This window comes from Cottoperca gobio, unplaced genomic scaffold (genome assembly GCF_900634415.1).
Source record: "Cottoperca gobio unplaced genomic scaffold, fCotGob3.1 fCotGob3_397arrow_ctg1, whole genome shotgun sequence".
Lineage (NCBI taxonomy): Eukaryota > Metazoa > Chordata > Actinopteri > Perciformes > Bovichtidae > Cottoperca > Cottoperca gobio.
This window is the reverse complement of record NW_021166986.1, coordinates 14,484-32,778: the sequence shown is the minus strand read 5'-3', so window position 1 is coordinate 32,778 and position 18,295 is coordinate 14,484. Positions and strand designations below refer to the sequence as shown.

Genomic DNA, 18,295 nt, shown 5'->3' with positions numbered 1-18,295 from the left:
CAGACAGTCTGCACCCACTGCATCACAAAGCCGGCTTTCGCAGATATTATGATCGTCAGATATACGTTCCCTGCCCATCTCAGCGTCTGTTTCCAGTCTAATGAAGGCAACAATGCCATAAAACAACAGATATTAGGACAGCAGCATATTTAAAGCAAACTTTACTGCTTTAAAACGGTCCTTTAAAAAAGGAATGGCTCCATCGTATAGCTCACAGAGCATTTCCCCACAGATACATTATTTGTTTTCTCAGGGAGCAGGAGGCAATAACTTCTGTTTTCCCTCACATCCACTTGTGAATACATTTCTAAAATGATGCGATTTGCTCAGCAACCAGAAGCTTATTTACACCCTTTGTTTGATCGAATCTTCGAGGGCAATACTGTGCATGTTTTTCACGCATCTATCATCAAGGGTCAAACAAAACAGCTGAGAGTAAGAAGTGGGGTTATACCTGCACAGTGTGGCTGTCTGGGTGGTGGCTCTGCTCTACTTAACAAGTCTGTAAACATCATGGGCTGATAGTAAAACATTAAAGAGTGTTATGTGTTTATTGCTCACATCTGTTTTCTGTTAAAGGTCTGCACAGAAATGTAAAGCAGAATGTCAGATATTCATCTTGGTGGCAGCCGTACGGAGACAACTGTCCTCTCTATTGGACAACATGTCCCCCCCCCCCCTCCAGGACACTTTGTCCGCACTGTGCAGCTCCTTCAGTGACAGGCTGCTTCACCTGCGGTGTCTCACAGAGAGATACCGTAGGTCCTTTCTTCCTGCAGCGGTCAGACTGCACAATCACCACGGCCCCCGGTAGACCACCACACCAACACTGTGTGCCATTATCTACGCCTTGTGCACTTTTTATAACTTCTGCAATTACAACTGTCATGTGCAATAGTCACTCGTTTAATTGTTACTCACCACTTTACTCTCTTGCTCTTTGCTGTAACAAATAAAGGATTTCTGATTTGACGGCGGCTACCTGCAGTTAACGCCATAGTTTACCGTTTAAGAAGCTCTCACTGATTCTGAACCTCTTAAAAAGAGACACAGAGATAAAAATGAGACTGTATCAAACATTTACAAAAATACAACACAGCAGGGCTGCAACTAACATTTATATTATCATTACAGATTCATCTGACTTTGTTGGTGTTTGGAATAATTGCTTAATTATTTAGTCTATAAAATATCCGAAAGCGCTGATAAAGTCCAATATGACGTCTTCAAAAGTCTCGTTTTCCTGACCAATAGTCCTTAACCCAAAGAAGAATTTACGAATCGGTAGAGAACAAAAGAAAATCTGAGAAGCTGCAACAAGAGAATTTTGGGTACCTTTGATTTTAAAATGACTAAAAACTATTTTATATATATTATTAAAATTGTTGCCAATACATTTTCTATCGGTCGGCTAATTAATTAATTATTGCAGCTCTAATAAAAATGATATCCAAAATTAATTTAGAAACCATATCTGTGACTATTAAGAGCTCCAGAAGACTCTGACATTACGCAACATCGGATGAAAGTGAAGGTAACTCATGTTGTCGTGCTCTCTTAGAGCAGTGAACCGTAACCGTAGTGATTCACAATGAATGTGTAGAGTCATCGTCACACGTCCTCCCACTGAAACCTGTTAGGCAGCAACTGTTTCCCACAAACCCACTGACCAACTCTGCATTCACACCACAGAAACAAGTCGCTCTGGTTCCATCAATCATCTTCAACCGCTAATATATCGCAGCTGCCTTATCTCCATGTGTGTTGGGAGCCTGCGCATGGTTCATATTTCAGCTTATTGAAGCACCACAACTACTGACGTGTTACTGGATGTGGAGTTTGTAGGAGGTAATGACTGTAGCTACATGCTGATGCGTACTGTCCTATGATGTAGTTCTGTTAATGGCTGTGATAAAACACTAGACATGACCTCTTGTGGAGAGGCACTCTGGTGTAGGCATGGGGCGATGTGAACATTTCATCTCACGATTATTCAGGCAATTCACGATAATATCCCGATATAAAAAAAATGCTTAAAACTCCTAAAGGGCACGAAAACATATTAGAATCACTTAGACTGACATCTTATTGAGAAACTAATATGTTGTATTGCATCACAGATGGGACAAATCCTTTTTAGTGAACAGTATTTCTTTTTTAATCCAACTATTTTAATTTCTCTACCATGACGGTGTAGTTTTTATTTCTCTGCCCTGACGGTGTAGTTTTTATTTCTCTACCCTGACGGTGTAGTTTTTATTTCTCTACCCTGACGGTGTAGTTTTTATTTCTCTACCATGACGGTGTAGTTTTTATTTATCTACCCTGACGGTGTAGTTTTTATTTCTCTACCATGACGGTGTAGTTTTTATTTCTCTACCATGACGGTGTAGTTTTTATTTCTCTACCCTGACTGTGTAGTTTTTATTTCTCTACCCTGACGGTGTAGTTTTAATTTCTCTGCCCTGACGGTGTAGTTTTTATTTCTCTACCCTGACGGTGTAGTTTTTATTTCTCTACCCTGACGGTGTAGTTCTTTATTTCTCTACCCTAACGGTGTAGTTTTTATTTCTCTACCATGACGGTGTAGTTTTTATTTCTCTACCCTGAAGGTGTAGTTTTTATTTCTCTACCATGACTGTGTAGTTTTTATTTATCTACCCTGACGGTGTAGTTTTTATTTCTCTACCATGACGGTGTAGGTTTTTATTCTCTACCCTGACGGTGTAGTTTTTCATTTCCTCTACCCTGACGGTGTAGTTTTTATTTCTCTACCATGACTGTGTAGTTTTTATTTCTCTACCATGACGCTGTAGTTTTAACTGCTCTACATGACGCTGTAGTTTTTACTTCTCTACCATGACGCTGTAGTTTTTGACTTCTCTACCATTACGCTGTAGTTTTTACTTCTCTACCATGACGCTGTAGTTTTTAACTGCTCTACCATGACGCTGTAGTTTTTACTTCTCTACCATGACGGCATATGTTTTACAAGTCAGCCGTGAGGATATTCACAATAATCCCGATAATAGAAATTCATCACGCTCAACTAATTGTGAGTTTTTAAATCACAATCCACGATAAAATCCTTTATCGTCCCATCCCTACTCTGGTGGCATGTTTACAATAACCTTGGACTTGAGACCCCCCAACATAAGTCACAATATAAGTATATAAATATATATGTAATATATAAATATAGGGAAATGTATTCTTGCTGCTCTCTTTTTTAAATTGTCGATACTTTCATCTCTTTGTACCTCTTAAAATCCTTAAAATAAGACATATTACAAGGAACAAATCACTTGCTTACAATTTGTTTCCACAGCAGATCCACCTTTAATGAGGGTCACAGGTAGACGTGGCTTCATCTTTAAGGATTCACAAGATCAAAAGTTTGTAACCACTGCACTAACCCAAACCACACATGCTCCTACGTAGCCTGTGAGACATTACAGATGCTATATGCATGTTTTCAGTACAGCTCTATGATGAAGAAGCCAGAGATGTGCCCCTAAAGACATATTGCTGTGCCATAGTTAGCTTATGTTGCGATGGAAGTATACAAGAGACATCATACAGCTTTTTAAACATAATTACCGCCAGTAAAAAACTTTGTTTTGCACCTAATAAAAAAATACTAATCAACGTTAAATCAAATGACTTTGAATAAGTTTTGAGTCACAAAGAAATGTGTTACATTCCAAATGTCCAGGTAAAAGATATGGGGCTGGGTCAAACTAAAGAACTAAACCATTTAAATAATGTCCAGCACTGCAGCGTAGACCACACGACCTTCCCTCTGTCCTCAACATTTACATTAACGCACCAGCTTCTGGTAAGTCTCTCGTAACATCACCGCTTGTTCCGTCCGACGATTTCAAGCTCTCATTTATCGTTGTCATATTTAAATGCCGATATCAGAGTCTGCAGTTTTGGTACGGTGAAGACAATGAATGAAGCTGTGTGGCGTCTGGATGGCAGCAGAACTAACTTTGAGACTCTAATAAGATGTAGTCCAGACTTTACCAATGCAAAAACACTGATAGACGTCGTCTGGATACAGCTTAGTCTGGAGATTAACAACATTTGCAGTCAATCATGAGCTGAACAACTGTCTCAGTAGCTGATAAGTACACACAGAGACATACACACACACACACACACACTCTCTCTCTCACACACACACACACACTCTGGCTTCACAAAGAGCCCCTGTTGGCCTGCCTGTGGGTATTGGAGTGTTTGGCCTTGGTATAAATTGGCTGCCAGCTGGAGCGACGGACACTGAAGGCCTGCATCAGTGGACGGAGCCAGGAGGAGAGGCCTCTTCTTGTTGTGGGAGCTTTGGCTTCACTTCAAAACACACACACACACACACACACACACACACACACACACACACACACACACACACACTCTCTTAGGCCCCACGCACTTCCACACACAAAAAAAGCACACAGATTTCAACATGCTCTTGCCCAACTGTAAGAATTCACACATCCACCGTCACACACAGTTATTGTCTCCTCTTAATTCTGTTTGATGGCCCTCAATCCTCCAGCCAGGATTCGGTGCCTGGGGAAATCAGGCAGACAATAGCCGCGATCCAAAGAGAAGCAGACTGCAGCCGGCCAGGAGGCCGTACACGCTGCCAAAAAGCAGCAACACTTGAATAATTGAGCTTTGAGTTTAGGTTGTGAAGGCCAGGAGTGAAGTTAGTGAAGCTAATGTGTAATACATCTCGCAGGTCAGACACAAACACAGAGAACAGACCCCAAGATCTGAACCTCCGGGCTGCTTCTGCTCAGGTTGGTAAAGGTTAGATTTACTTTTTTTGCGTAACGTGATTGTAGAATCAGCAACAGTGTTGAAGTTGGAGGTGTGGAAACCATTTGAAGAAGGTTTCTCCTGCTGTGATCATGTAGGTATGATACTAAACTTGTAGCAAGACTATCAGAGTGAGTGGAGAGGAGGAAGAGATGGTACATCGAGTACCTTTCTGTTCTCTCCCGGAGGCAGCGGACAAAGAAGCAAAAGATTCAGACGTCTCATCAGACGAGACAGAACGTCAAACCACTGGACAAATCTTGGATCTTATGCAAAATGATGTAAAACCCGTCAAAGATTGGAGGAAACTTTAGTGCTCTGCAATCAACTTCCAGCACCTTTGTGAAAACCGAATGATGAGGAGAAGTTACTGGAATAAAACAGGGTTACTTTTGTAAATTCATAGTTACTTATGAATTGTGTTTGCAACCAGTGTTCTTCCTAATTGGTCCCTTTTATAGCAAAGTAAAGCCACTTTGATGTGAGCAGCTCAGACCCGGGTCCTACAGATTGGGCCCGTCACATGCACAGAGACACAAAGGGTTTCTTAGCTCATACAAACATCTCATGACTCATCAACACAACCTATGTGCTCATTCTATGTTTAAAAAGGAGGAGGAAACCCGTTTACACTGCGCTGTGTGTCTCCCTCCATGTGTGGAGATTTAAAACAATACCCCTGACTGTGTGGACCAGCAGTGGGTTTCATCACGTACACTAGTTGTACTCATGTGTAGCTCAGGATGGGATAACCAAGCTGGTTCTAAAGCGGGGACTAGGTGGATTACAGCAGTAAGATTCTGTGGGTTAGTGGTTTCGTTCTGTAGCACTCATGGTGAAAGGGTCGGTGATTCCCAACGGATCCACTGGTGCACAAACACATACACTCATGACGCTGTAAGGAGCTTTGGATATATGCTTCCACTAAATGGCATGTGGGCCAAATGGGCTTATTATCCAGCTCCTTCAAGTTATTAAACACAGGCGCTACTATGGAGCATGGGGTGTCCTACTGTGCACACACACAGACTTAACATAAGGAGAAGATATCAAAGCGTGAACAGTCCCAGAGGCTCAGGACACATTGGCCACCCCGGCGGCAGGAAGACGAAAGAGATAAGCTTCAAATGAGGAACAGAGGCTCTGAAGAAGTCTGTGGAAACATGCGGCGTCTCTATTTCTCCCCGTCCCCCTCTGCTACAGAAATACATTGAGTTATGTTTCTAATAACTATACATGGCGTTACGTCAGAGCAGGTGCAACTGTCTATTCTTTGTTTGTCCGTCAGCAGGATTACAGCCCGATCTTCATGATCATAAGGCGGATATACTCGTCACGTTTCACTTTCATTAACATTGGAGATAAGTGCTGCATTCACGTGTTGTCAGAATACTTGGAACAATTAGTGGAGTGGGATATTCACGTCAAGTCGGAACAAAAACTTGGAAACAGCCATCAACAGAAACACTACACGTACGTGTTGTTTCCACATTACGACCTAGAGTTCATGAACACAACTCTGGAAACGGGACCCTCTGAGGGGCACGTGAATGAGCCAATGGCCTTGGCGGAGGTCATCACTACAGCTTGTTTAAGCCTCACTTTATTTCACTTTCTTTGGTGCATGCAGCGGTGCGGTTTCTGCAGCGCTCTTCAAAGACATCTCTTGTCAACAGTGAAGAGTAAAACATTTTGAAACAAAGTGCTGTTGTCAGTGGGAACATAAAATGCATCAAATCCTCAAGGACCAGGTTGTTCTTGTTCTTGGGAAAGATGTGCAACACGGTGGGTGTTTACAGAGCAAATGAAACAGCCCTTACGAACCTGCCTGCGGGCGACGTCAACACTGTTTTACATTAACAAGTGATAAAACACTTTTTATCATATACATACAGAAGATTGAGGATCTTTTTCTACAAGCGATTGCCTGAGTTCACAGCTCTGTTAAGCTCTTGATAACAGCAGGGCTCCTAATCAACCACACCTACTCCAGCTACAGCCATTCCCAACTGCAAACGCTGATAACCTCTCCTGCACCTCTCCGCCCTTTGGTCCAGAGGTTTGGGATTCATGATGCTGATGCAATCAACTCACAAGAAAACCTGCAAGATTAACATTGCTTGGCTTCATTACTACTCAATTCAATTGTGCATGAATGGAATCCACCAGACAGCACTGATACCAACCAAAGAAAACAGAATTAAGTTGTTAAATACATGTAATGAGCACAGTTGACTGCTGCTCCCAGAGTGAATGCAAACAAGGGGATAACAAGCAAAGCTGTCAAAGTTCAAATTATTAGATTTATAGAAGGGCTGTTGGCCAGGGGGCTGAACTACCACAGCCTTTTCCCAGAATACAACACTGTGTAAGCCTCCAGAATATTTACTATCATGGGTATTAAGACAGTGAGAGTACACCGTACTTCTAAAGTAAGATGTATTTCCTGTCTTGCAGTTCAGGATGTATACGTAGCAGAAGGGTTGGCAGCATACGTTGACAGCAGTAACTAAAAAGCCACTTAAAAAAGAGAAATGAGTTAACTACATCATCGACCTCCAGACGGCCTTTTGTGACAAGTGCGTTAGATAAAAGGCCGTCGGAGGACTGAGTGCGTCTGTTGTTTCCTCACAGAAATGTCAAACACTCCCTTTCTTCTTTCATGTCGCAGCATTAAGCCCGGCTTTGGTGCAACAGTGTAATCTTGGCTACGTGTTGTTAAGACGCAAAGCAGCTCTTCTCTATCCCAGATAATCATCCCCGGGACCACCAGCAGCCGGCCAAATGGTGCTTTATTTTGACGGTGGCTGCTACGTTAGCCACATGTAGGCCGGTTCACCAGAACGTTTACCAAACTGGTGTCTTTCCTGTTCTAGAAAACCTCTCGTCTGGTGAAATATGGGAGCGGGGTGGCTCCTCAGCTGCTCTCCCTGAGGGTTCTTCCATTTCTCCCCCCTTTCATTTTGTGTTTTCTTCTTTCTCAGTGTGTGAAGCCATCTGAGACAAATGTGTCATTTGTGATATTGAGCTCTATAAATACATTTGATTTGATCAATACATGGAGGCACCGGGCTCTTTAAAAAGATAAACCAATACTTCCAACCATTACAGCTGCATGAAAGCAGTTCATTTAAACTTCCAATCAATGCTTCAAAGTAGATTATTTGAAGACAAAACATGGATAATATGACCACAAACGCTCTGTAGGTTTACAGCAGGCACGGTTCAGTTTGTGTGTGTACTTCTAAAATAAACATGAACTTTGAACCATTTGTGAAAACACATTTACAAAATGAAACAAAGACTTGAATGGTTTTGTTTAAATATGCTTGTAATGTAGGAAGACGAGTGACTTAATGTAGTGACTGACTAAAGCAAAGTGCAGACTGCTCGACTTGTCCCAGACAATATTTAGTTAAAAACGCTTAAAGAGAGAGCGACAGGAAACCGGGACGCAGGAAAGGAGTGAGGCAGTGCACCAGTTGGCTGTGCTCGAATAGTTTTATTTTGCTTAGGAAGGTTCCTAACTCGGAAATATCTAAGTGGCAGCCACAATGAGAGCTGGTGCACTTCTGCTAAGAAAAGGGGCTTCAATGCTTCCTCTCATCTGCTTTAGCATAAAGTACACAAGGTCGTCCTTTACCAAAGGGACGAATGCCATCCCACGATTCCTTACGGCAGCCATGTTTAAAGCGGCGCGCCAGTCGGCCGTCAATAACATCCAACATCGCCGTTTACAAATGGAAAGCATGCTTCTGAGGAGCGTTGATTCTGCTTTGGTCGGGGCTCTTTACTTGAATTGAACAGCATTGAGTTTGTCACTATTTTCCATGTGTCATAAATGAAGTTGCAAACATCGATAGCCTGGTGAAAGAGCAGTCCGATTCTCCAAGCAGCGCGGTTTAATCTTTCCTCGACATCGAGACGTTTTCCATCGTGGAAAAGACACAGGACGCAGTTTTAATTCAGATTGATTGATTGGTGCACCCGATCCCTCATCAGCATGACAACAGTCCTGCAGCAGTCGTTTGTAAAGATGCTCTTCTTTGCCGACATCATAGGAAGGATTACATTTTAATGAAGTATAGTACTGGGCTTATTAAAGCTCAGGGAGCACAAGCAGCAAAGGCACATCGTTAACGAGGCAGGTGAATACCTCGTGAATACATTAATCATTGATGAAAGGAGGAGATGCATCAGGATCTGTCAGATTCAGCGCATCATGTGATTGACAGATCAATCACTTTGTACGTCGGCCATTAGCAGTTTATCCGTCATCTCTATCAAAAGTCCAGACAAACAGCTCAATCAGGTGCATGAGGAGGCATGTCCCCGCTGCTCTGCAGGTCAGACATCAGGTAGAAGATGGTTTGATTACGACCAGGTAGGACAGGTTTACTTAGTAGAGATCAGACTGCTGGGAGCTGGCTCCACTTTAAGTGCTGTCAAAAGCCTCTTTATTCAAACACGGCACTGAACAGGATGTCAGGACGCCTGTTCTATAGCTGCAGATCTGAGTCGGGATGAGAAGTCGGGCAATTAGACCCAATGGCACGGCAAATAAAGATTTTGTGTGCGATAATGACAGCGGGGGCATTAACCAAGACACAGTGTTGGCGCGGTGCCTCAAAATTGTGGCTTGCTGGGAACATTTGTACAGCCTCACAAAACACACTCCTTTCTGCCACAAGTTTGATTCTCAGGGTGTTCCTTTTCTGTCAGTGTGATAATTAAATAATGTGCACAAAGAATCATTTAGGACTGAAACATCAGAGGATAAAAGAGTACACATATAGTTCATAACTTAGTGATTAAATGTGCTGAATATTATAATGAAATGTCAGACGTTCATCTATTGTATTGTAGCACCACGTGTGTTTTTTACAACCACTGAGAGTTTAAATGAATTTGATGTTAGACCTTTAATGCACAATACAGAATGCAGAATCTTTTATTTGTATTTATTTACAGTATATTAATGTAGCGCTGCAACAACTATTTTAATAATCAATTTATCTTTAAAGCAATATTTCATGCAAAAATGCTTTTTTCAGCCTCTAAAAGAAGGAGATTTTCTGCTTTTCTCTGTTTTTTATCATATTAAACTGAATATATTTGGGGTTTGGGCTGACAAAACAAGACTTTTCAAGACATCACTTTGGACATTTTAGAGACCAAATGATTAAAAACCTGCAGAAAATAATACTTTTATTGTGAAAATGTAAACTTGTGATGCACATTACTTCCCCCGGTTAGCCGACATGTTCAGCTCGAGGTAAAGTGACACAGTTTCAATGTGGAGGGCTTAACTTTTCTAATTACCGACCACATGTCACTCCCGTGTCGAACTCACGGCACTTAGCCTGCTGTCAGAAATGTCTGTTCTTTAATAAACTCGGTGCTGACAGCGAGTCCACCACCTGCCACTTACCCTGACACTGCCTAAGTACATGCTGTATTGTAAACCTTTATTTACCCAGGGAGGGTTTGCTGAGCATGTATTTTCTTTCAACATTACTCCGCTTTATATTCTTAGTTACACCCAGCAAAAGCACCTACAACTTAGCAGCTCCACTTGTGTGCTTCGCGTAAAGCCAGATAAACAGTAGCTGGTCATGTTGACGAGGCGTTCAGACGCAAAGTACTCCGGTCAAAAGCTTGAAGCAATAACCTTCTGCTCTTTAAGCGACAGCCTCTACATGCAGTATTTTGTTTTCAAATTGAGGCCTCTTTACCCTTAAGACCTTCACTTCCTGTTGTGAAGAAGATGCTGCCCTTCACTTCCCTTTCACAGTAAAGGATCTGATTAAAACCCCGTCGTGGTGGCATTACAACGAAGCAGTAAGAATAGTATAGCCTAAACTAACAGTTACTTTCACTATCAATTAATATCCTGAGTATTTACTTCATCAATCGATATTTCTATAAGTTTAAAACTATAATGTTAAAATGACATCTTTAAAAATGACTTGTTTTTGCCGGCCAACAGTCCAAAGATATTCAATTTACCATCATTAATATAGGATTACGAATAACTGCAAGAAATCTGTGCACTGGAATTCATTCAACAGATGTCCGACTGAACTGTAACTTCTGAGCTTCTCTTGGTATGACGTGCGAGTTTCTGTACGGGGCATTTCTCTTTTTAAAGGCTTTCACTCTTCATGTTCACTTCTTCTATTCATGTGTGGCAACGCAAAGATCACCTCGCTTCCTGTGCACCAGAGCAAAATGTACCAGGTGTTTGAACAGACGTATAAAAGTTTCCTTAACTGGAGATGAAAAAGTGCAGATTATTTAAATCATTCATGTGCAATGCCAGAGAAAATGCTTCTTTTGTCCCAACTAAAACATATTGAACTAGAATAGCACCTCCGCCAAGACCAACGGTGCATTCACATGCTCCTCGGATGGTCCCATTTCCCACTACGGTGTGTTCAAGAGCACTAAGTCGTAATGTGGAAACAACACGGACGCTACAAAGAAGATGGGTTGTATTTTATTCCTCAACACATTGATGTCTGTTTCCGAGTTGTAGTCGTTGTTCCGACTTGAGGCAGCATTCACGTCCCAGTCGGGAACTCATCTTTCCAATTATAGCTCCACTACATGAATGCAGCACAGATGCCCCATCTCGCAATGTTAAATTAAAATTAAACTAAATTTGTGTACACGCCCTGTGATTCGAATCCTCTCCTAAATGTATTGTTTTCTTCTCTGGCCCATGCTACACACTTCCACCAAGTTTCAAGAAGATCGGGTCAGTAGTTTTTAACTTAAGCCTGCTGACAGACAAGCTGAGCGATATAAAACGGACAAACACACAAAGTTTTCAGAAGCACAAACCATTTTCTGATTGATCAAATATTCTATAAACTTTCAACACCAACCCCGTCTACTGAAAAACTGCTTTCAGGTTATAATTCCTCGTGTGTTGTCGATGTTAGAGACAGTACATTGTGTCAAAACGTCTACAGATACACCATTTTCAACATTGTCAAATGGCATTTATTTCCCCATTTCCATTCCTCAGAACAAACACATTGAAATGCAGCATTCAATCTGCGGTGGGGAAGCGACTTGCTGCAACACGGAGGATGCAATGAGCCATTACGTGGGCTTGTTGGTTAACAGGCTTGCAGCCGGGTAGCGCCGTCTTGCTTTCCCAGTTTTGACCACAAACTGTGGTCTCCAGGCCGCAGGTTAAGACGGGGTGAGTCGCGCAGACATAGAGATGACGTTTATTACCCATTTACTGTACAAGCAGGGCTGCAGTACGAGGCAAGCAAGTAATTAAATCCTCATTTGGCCCACCGGCGTTCATTTACAAAGGCTTTCTGGGCTCGTTAAAATGAAAGAGATGCTAAATAGTGCTGTCAATAGTGCATCAGACCTTCGCTGACCCTTGACCAGGTTTTATCAAACAGCTGACAGACCACTGAATAAACGCTGACCTGGGATTATTAACCATCCAAACAAAAACTTCAATCTTAAATGAAATGTTATGAATCATACACTTCTTTCTAAAGTCTTATTTCCAGGCCTGTGAGAAGAAGCGAAGCACTCTCTGTCCATAACACCAATCAATTTAAGTTTCCTGTGAATCACTCAACTGAAAGCTGAGTGGGAAGTGGGACTCCAGTAATTACTGTTGAAATAAATATCTAAAAAATGCACAATATTTATCTGCACTCAGACGAAAATATGGGCTAAATATAAGAAAACTGGCTCCTAAGAAGCAACATGTCAGAAAGTGACGGCTGTGGAGGGGATTAATGTGCAACATCAGTTCTCCCAACATGTGAGCACAAACCCAAACACACACATGAGCTGCCAAACTAACAAACCCTTCAAAACTTTGACCAAATCGATAAACCAGCTTTATACACAGCGAGCTAATATACACATCGAACAACAGGAGGATCAAACTCAATACAAACCATCATGAAACATGGAACTTGCCATTCAATGCCTCCAATATGGCCGTCAGGGGGAAGTATAGCCGACATGTTATTATCCATATCTGGTTAATCATCAAAGCAGCTGTGATGATACGTAAGTTTAATGTTACATAGATTACACTGCACATTTAATTATGATTCTGTACAACGCAGACAAAGAAGTGAATACTAATTCATTAAAAGTATGCCCATTTGAGTTGTAAACATGAAGTGCATCATTTGTCAGCATCCCATTAAATTAATATTATAACATTAATTGAATATTCCCAGAATTGTGCATCCCGGAGGTTACATCACCTGAAAGCCCAAAGAGAAACCCTTCCAGAGCAGCTTTCAGCCTCCAAACACTCACTGTACACGTCTTCATTAAACTGTCCGAGCTAACAAGTGAGTCTGGACGCCGCCCAGCTCCAGTTTATAAGCCCGTCACCGCACTACATAACAAACAAGCTCAAATGTACCACGGAGCACTAAGAGACACTTCTACGCTTAAGGAAAAACCCTGTTCTCCCTGAATAAAAGAAAAAAGGGCATAAAAGCAGACAGGACATCAAACTTAGGAAAAGAGAAAGCAGCCGTCGGAAACAGGATGTTTTCTCCACCTAAATCTGTCTCAGGGTCTGTCAGCTGCTGTTTTTAATGTCAACATAAACGCAAGGCAAACCATTTAAATTCACACAACCTGTTGACGACCGGTTACTCAAGATGTTGACATAAAACAGATACGATCAGCGAAAGCACAAGGAAAGCCGTAAATCTTATCTGGAACAGCCAGCGCGGCCCCGCATGACCCCACGATATTAATCTGCACTGATTTCACGTGTAATATTGTGTCCTCTGCTCTAAATGCTGCTTCTTATAATTATCTGGCTACAAAGAGAATGTTTCATCCCACAGCCAAAGTCTAATTTAGACATTTCTGCTCCCATTTCCGTCAGTGAGGGATTCCTATGTGCTCTAGTCTACATAGTAACAGGAACATTCATCATCACTATTGGATTCAGAGGGTTTCGTGCCCCATGGTCTTCACACTACTGTAGTAGGCCGTCCCTCTGCAGACTGTGTTATTGTTCCCTGACGTCGTGTCCCAGTCGCTGCTTCACTAGTTTATTCCACTTAGTTCCATGTCTACAGCCGGGTCACATCAGAACGCTACAACTGAGCCCCACGTCTTTGCTCAGTGCGTCGGTGACGTGGAGGCTACTTGCCCGGCTGCTTGGTAAACTACTGTATCTGGCGAGCTTAACCACTAACACGCTAGCCAGTCACTTACAATAGCACTCCAAGCTTCTTTGTATTTTCTCTTAACTGGGACATTTCCCCCCCCGGCATTTTGTTCTCCGGGTTGTACATAAGACTACAGAGTGGAAAAGGGGGAAAGCGCTCTGAACTAGCAAGCTTGCCAACTGGATGTCGATTGGTCATTTTGGACTCTGCGCGATTGGACGAATAAATCAGCCGTCGTTGGGTTGACGGTGTCAAACCGCGCCCCCCCCCCCCCCCCCCCTGCTCTCCATCCCTTTACAGCACTATCAAGACTGCGTGCTGCTGGTCAACATGTGTCAAACTAAGCTGAACTTGATGTGAAAAGTTCAGAGGGATTCACTTTGTGCACGTTCTGCTGATCTCGGCGATCTCTCAGTTTGAAGATTTCACTGGTTGTCCTTCGAGTTCAGACCGACAATACTGCTGACAAAAAGACAGCCCCCTCGTTCACTAGGACCTCTGTGTTGACACAGGATGCGTCACCGAGCAGAGGGTTGTCCGGTAAAGAAGCTCAACTTTAGCTACAACCAAATGCAGCGTGAAGACCAACGCATCACACTGATGACTGATAACTTCACAGAGTTGAGAACAAACCCAACGAGGTTTCATTCAAACGTCATTCAGAGCCAACAAAGCCGCTCCTTTCCATCTTTAACTCCGTGTCACTTTCTGTCCGATTCTCTCTGCACATATTTGGGTCTTATGGCGTGTCGATAACCAAAACCTTTTCCCCATCGTGAGTTCTAACAGGATAGAAAACATACCGGACCGTCCGGTCCAAAAGACCATTTTGTCTTCACAGTGTTGCTGAATACTGGAACGGTAATCTCGTTCACAGAATTAATTTCTCAGTTCTTATCAAATGTTCAAAGAAAAGTGTCGAGGAGGAGAAAGTGAGAGGATTTAAAAAACAGCTTCTCCAAACTGCAGCTTGATTTGTAGGCGAGTGATTCTCCACAGTTGCTCAGCAGCTCATTTAGGAAGCTGCCTGAGATCATTTCCTGTCACAAGAAGAAGACTAATGCATCTTCTGGAGTTTAAATCACTATTCTTTCATTATCAAGCAGTCCTAGCCCAAAAGAGGCCATATCCTGACAGCCCAGTGGGACAATTAGCCGTGTGCACACAAAAATAAATGTCCTTTTGCTTAATTTGTAGTCATCGTGCATTATAAATCTTGCAAATGCATAAAAAAAAAAAACTGGTAAGATGTTATCTAATTTCAGGTCAGGGGTCAGCTGTCAAGAAACGCTGCGGGTCATTAAGGGTTTCCCTGCAAAGTAGGCAGAAACCTGACATGCTTGGCCGGTGTGTGCAGTCTTATGCAACAGCCATATCATATGGGATCTCTTGAGTACCAGCCAAGTAACATTCAGCTGGCCAAGAACCATCATTCAGGTCAGCGAGGTCCTGCAGCGGGCTTTGAACGGGGCCCAGCACGATGACGTTCAGCTTCGGGGCTGCAACGAATGCTTATTTGCATTGTGGATCATTTGGTCTACAAGCTGGCATCTTTAAAATATCTTGTTGTGTCAGTCAAAAGCCAAATACATTCACTTTAATGTGATATAAAACTGAGAAAAGCAGGAACTCTTGATATCTGAGAGGCTGAAACGGCCTTTTCTGACATTTTTGGATAAAAAAAACTCCTTTTAAAATTGATAATTGACCATTAGGAGACATGTTTACGTAAAAACAAAACAGTCACCGGTTGACATTAGAAAAGTGTGACTGTGGCAGAAGCATCCTTTATCTTCTGATTGATGCTCTGTAGATTTAGATTCTGGGTTCAAGCTGCTACACTCCCGGAGAAGCTGGACTTGGATCTCTTTCCTCTCTGATGGTATAAAGCATCAGAGAGCGGCTCGGCTGTTAAAACACGAGCACGCTGGGTGCAGTTTAGCAGCAGCGTGTTGCGAGATTTGAGGCTATTGACGCTCACAAAAGCAGAGAAAACACTTGCACACTGTTTGCACATTTAAAACAAATCACAAAATGAGGTAATTAGCAGGCAAAATGTGAGTCACACTTTCACCTTGTTATTCAGGTTATGGAGGTTCACATTTTTTTCCATGTACCTCCACTCCTGTTTGATGCACGCAGAAGCCCGGGGCAGTTTTGATTTATTTCAATGATCTACCCGAGCTTGAACGCAACACTCTCTCACGTTTTCCTGCACCCAGAAAGTGTGCTCAGTGACAGTCTGGGGTTAACAGTGCATGCAAGCATCGCTTTGATGATCTGCATTTGAGGAGTCAAAAATGAAGTAACATGTCAGTGACTATATCTAAAATGTTAAGCATGTCTTAACTAACATTAACATTTTAACTATTAGGCTTATCAAGTCAAGTCTGCTAAATTTAACAATCTCTGTATATGTTCAAATACTGAAAAACACTGCTTTGAATAATTATTTATGATTTTCCCACAAAACTCTTAAAATGACATCTACTCCTCTCTCATTGGCACGTCCCAGATCTGTGGATCCTTCAACAGTTTACCTGCTGGACAGAAGATGTTGCACTGGAGGCTCATCACATCACACTCGTGTAAGCTTGTTGTGCTGTCACGATCCTGCTCCTGCATCCAAACTCTCATGTGAGCACCGAGAAACTTTCCTTCTCCAGCAGATCAATGTGAAAACAGCCTTCTAGTGTCAAAGTGAAAGACTTAAGGGACTCAATTACACATAAATGACTTGATGAGATGTTTTACTTGTGTGGCCCCAACGCTTATAAATAGACAACCACGTTTAGCCCAGATTAAAGCGAGGACACCTACATCTTTTGACCTGCTAACAACCCCAACCATGCTTCCTGTGTTTCAGAGTCCCTTGTGCAGAAAAAGTTGAGGAAACCCCAGAACCTAAAGCCTGGTCCTGTCCTGTGTTACACGCTGTGTGAAGGTAAAGACATATTTTAGCTCCATCTTCACCCCCCCCCCCCAAAAAAAAAACTGCACAGACTTGTTGGCTGCTCTCTGCATGCCTTTCCCCCCCACAATGTCACACAGGGCTCCTCGCTGCAGCAGCAGTCTGTCGAGGGGCGACATCCACCCTGAAGAAGAAAAAATGCACCAACTTTCTGTCTTGATTTAACCCAAACCTCATGTAGATCCTCTCCCCCCCCCCACACAAACACACACACACACACTGAACTTTGCACGGCAGGAGGAAGAGGTTAGCCCAATGGTGGACCAGGAGGGTTTTTTTCAAGAACATTCCGGCTCAATTGGAAAGAAGAATTGGTGTTTTGCTGGGAGAAACAACAGCATTTAAACATGACGAGACAGGCAGAGAGGCGGCTGTCGGAGCCTCTTCTCCGGCCCGGATAACCGTGTGCACCCCGGCTAGCTTTACAGCCGCCTTTACAGATGCACGTTTCCCCTTAAAAACCCCATCCCCGGTGTGCAACTGCAGGGCCCGGCGCCGCCATACACCACCACATAGACACATAAAACAACACGTATAGCATGCCCCGTAGCACCAAGCGGAAAGAGACATGCGAAAAATGAGGAGGAAGGGGGAACAAACCGGGACCGTAAACCGGCGATAGACCCACCGAGGACGGAACATGATGAGAACAAGTCCAGTTAGACGAACTAACCTGTTTGGGAGCAGCACGGTCCGCTGGATATTGGGTTGAATCCGAGTTAAATCCACTATCAGTACAACAAAGAGGCGAAAATGACCGAGCGGCCGCGGAACAGGCCGAAACAGCACTACTGAAGCAGTGAGGCGCATGCGCAGAGCTCAGCCGGAGGTGGTGGAGGAGGAGGAGGAGGAGGATGGGGGGAAGGGGGGGTGAATGAGTGCAAGTAATTTTTAAAATTGATCCGCTGAGTGTGTCATTCATTATTAATTTTAAGGAAATAGCTTGAATCGATGGTTGTTTTCATTGTGTGTGGGACACAATGTCAACACTAATAAAGTTGTGATAAACCTGTTAGACTTCTGTCTACACAAATAAATAAAACCCTAATTTAATCTGTGTTAGAAAGGAAAGTAGGAACTCTTACAGGAAACAATATTAAGAGGGATATTATAGTGACCTGAGTCAACACACGAGACAATGGTAGTTAACAGAGTCTCTGCACCATATTTAATGGAAATCCATTAAACCTTAGACTTTGACTTTTAAAGCCAACACAGAGTCTTTAAAGTGCTCTGCAAATTTGAAATATGAACAACTTCACAAACGCCATCTGCAGAGGAAGATCATTGGATAAGACCAAAAGCT

The 18,295-nt window shown here is 42.7% G+C and overlaps 1 protein-coding gene across 2 annotated transcripts in view; it reads right to left on the bottom strand.

Moving 5' to 3' along the window:
* The window catches only part of pcgf3 (polycomb group ring finger 3), a 49,150-nt gene extending 31,354 nt beyond the window's left edge, over positions 1-17,796 (bottom strand). The window contains exon 1 of one of the 2 annotated variants that reach the window (XM_029427877.1): positions 17,663-17,796. The gene's annotated coding sequence lies outside the window, so the exon portion shown is untranslated. Of the gene's footprint in view, positions 1-16,558; positions 16,637-17,662 lie in introns of those variants that run through there. The other variant, XM_029427879.1, reaches the window with a different exon arrangement.
* Between the last annotated feature and the right edge of the window lie 499 nt (positions 17,797-18,295).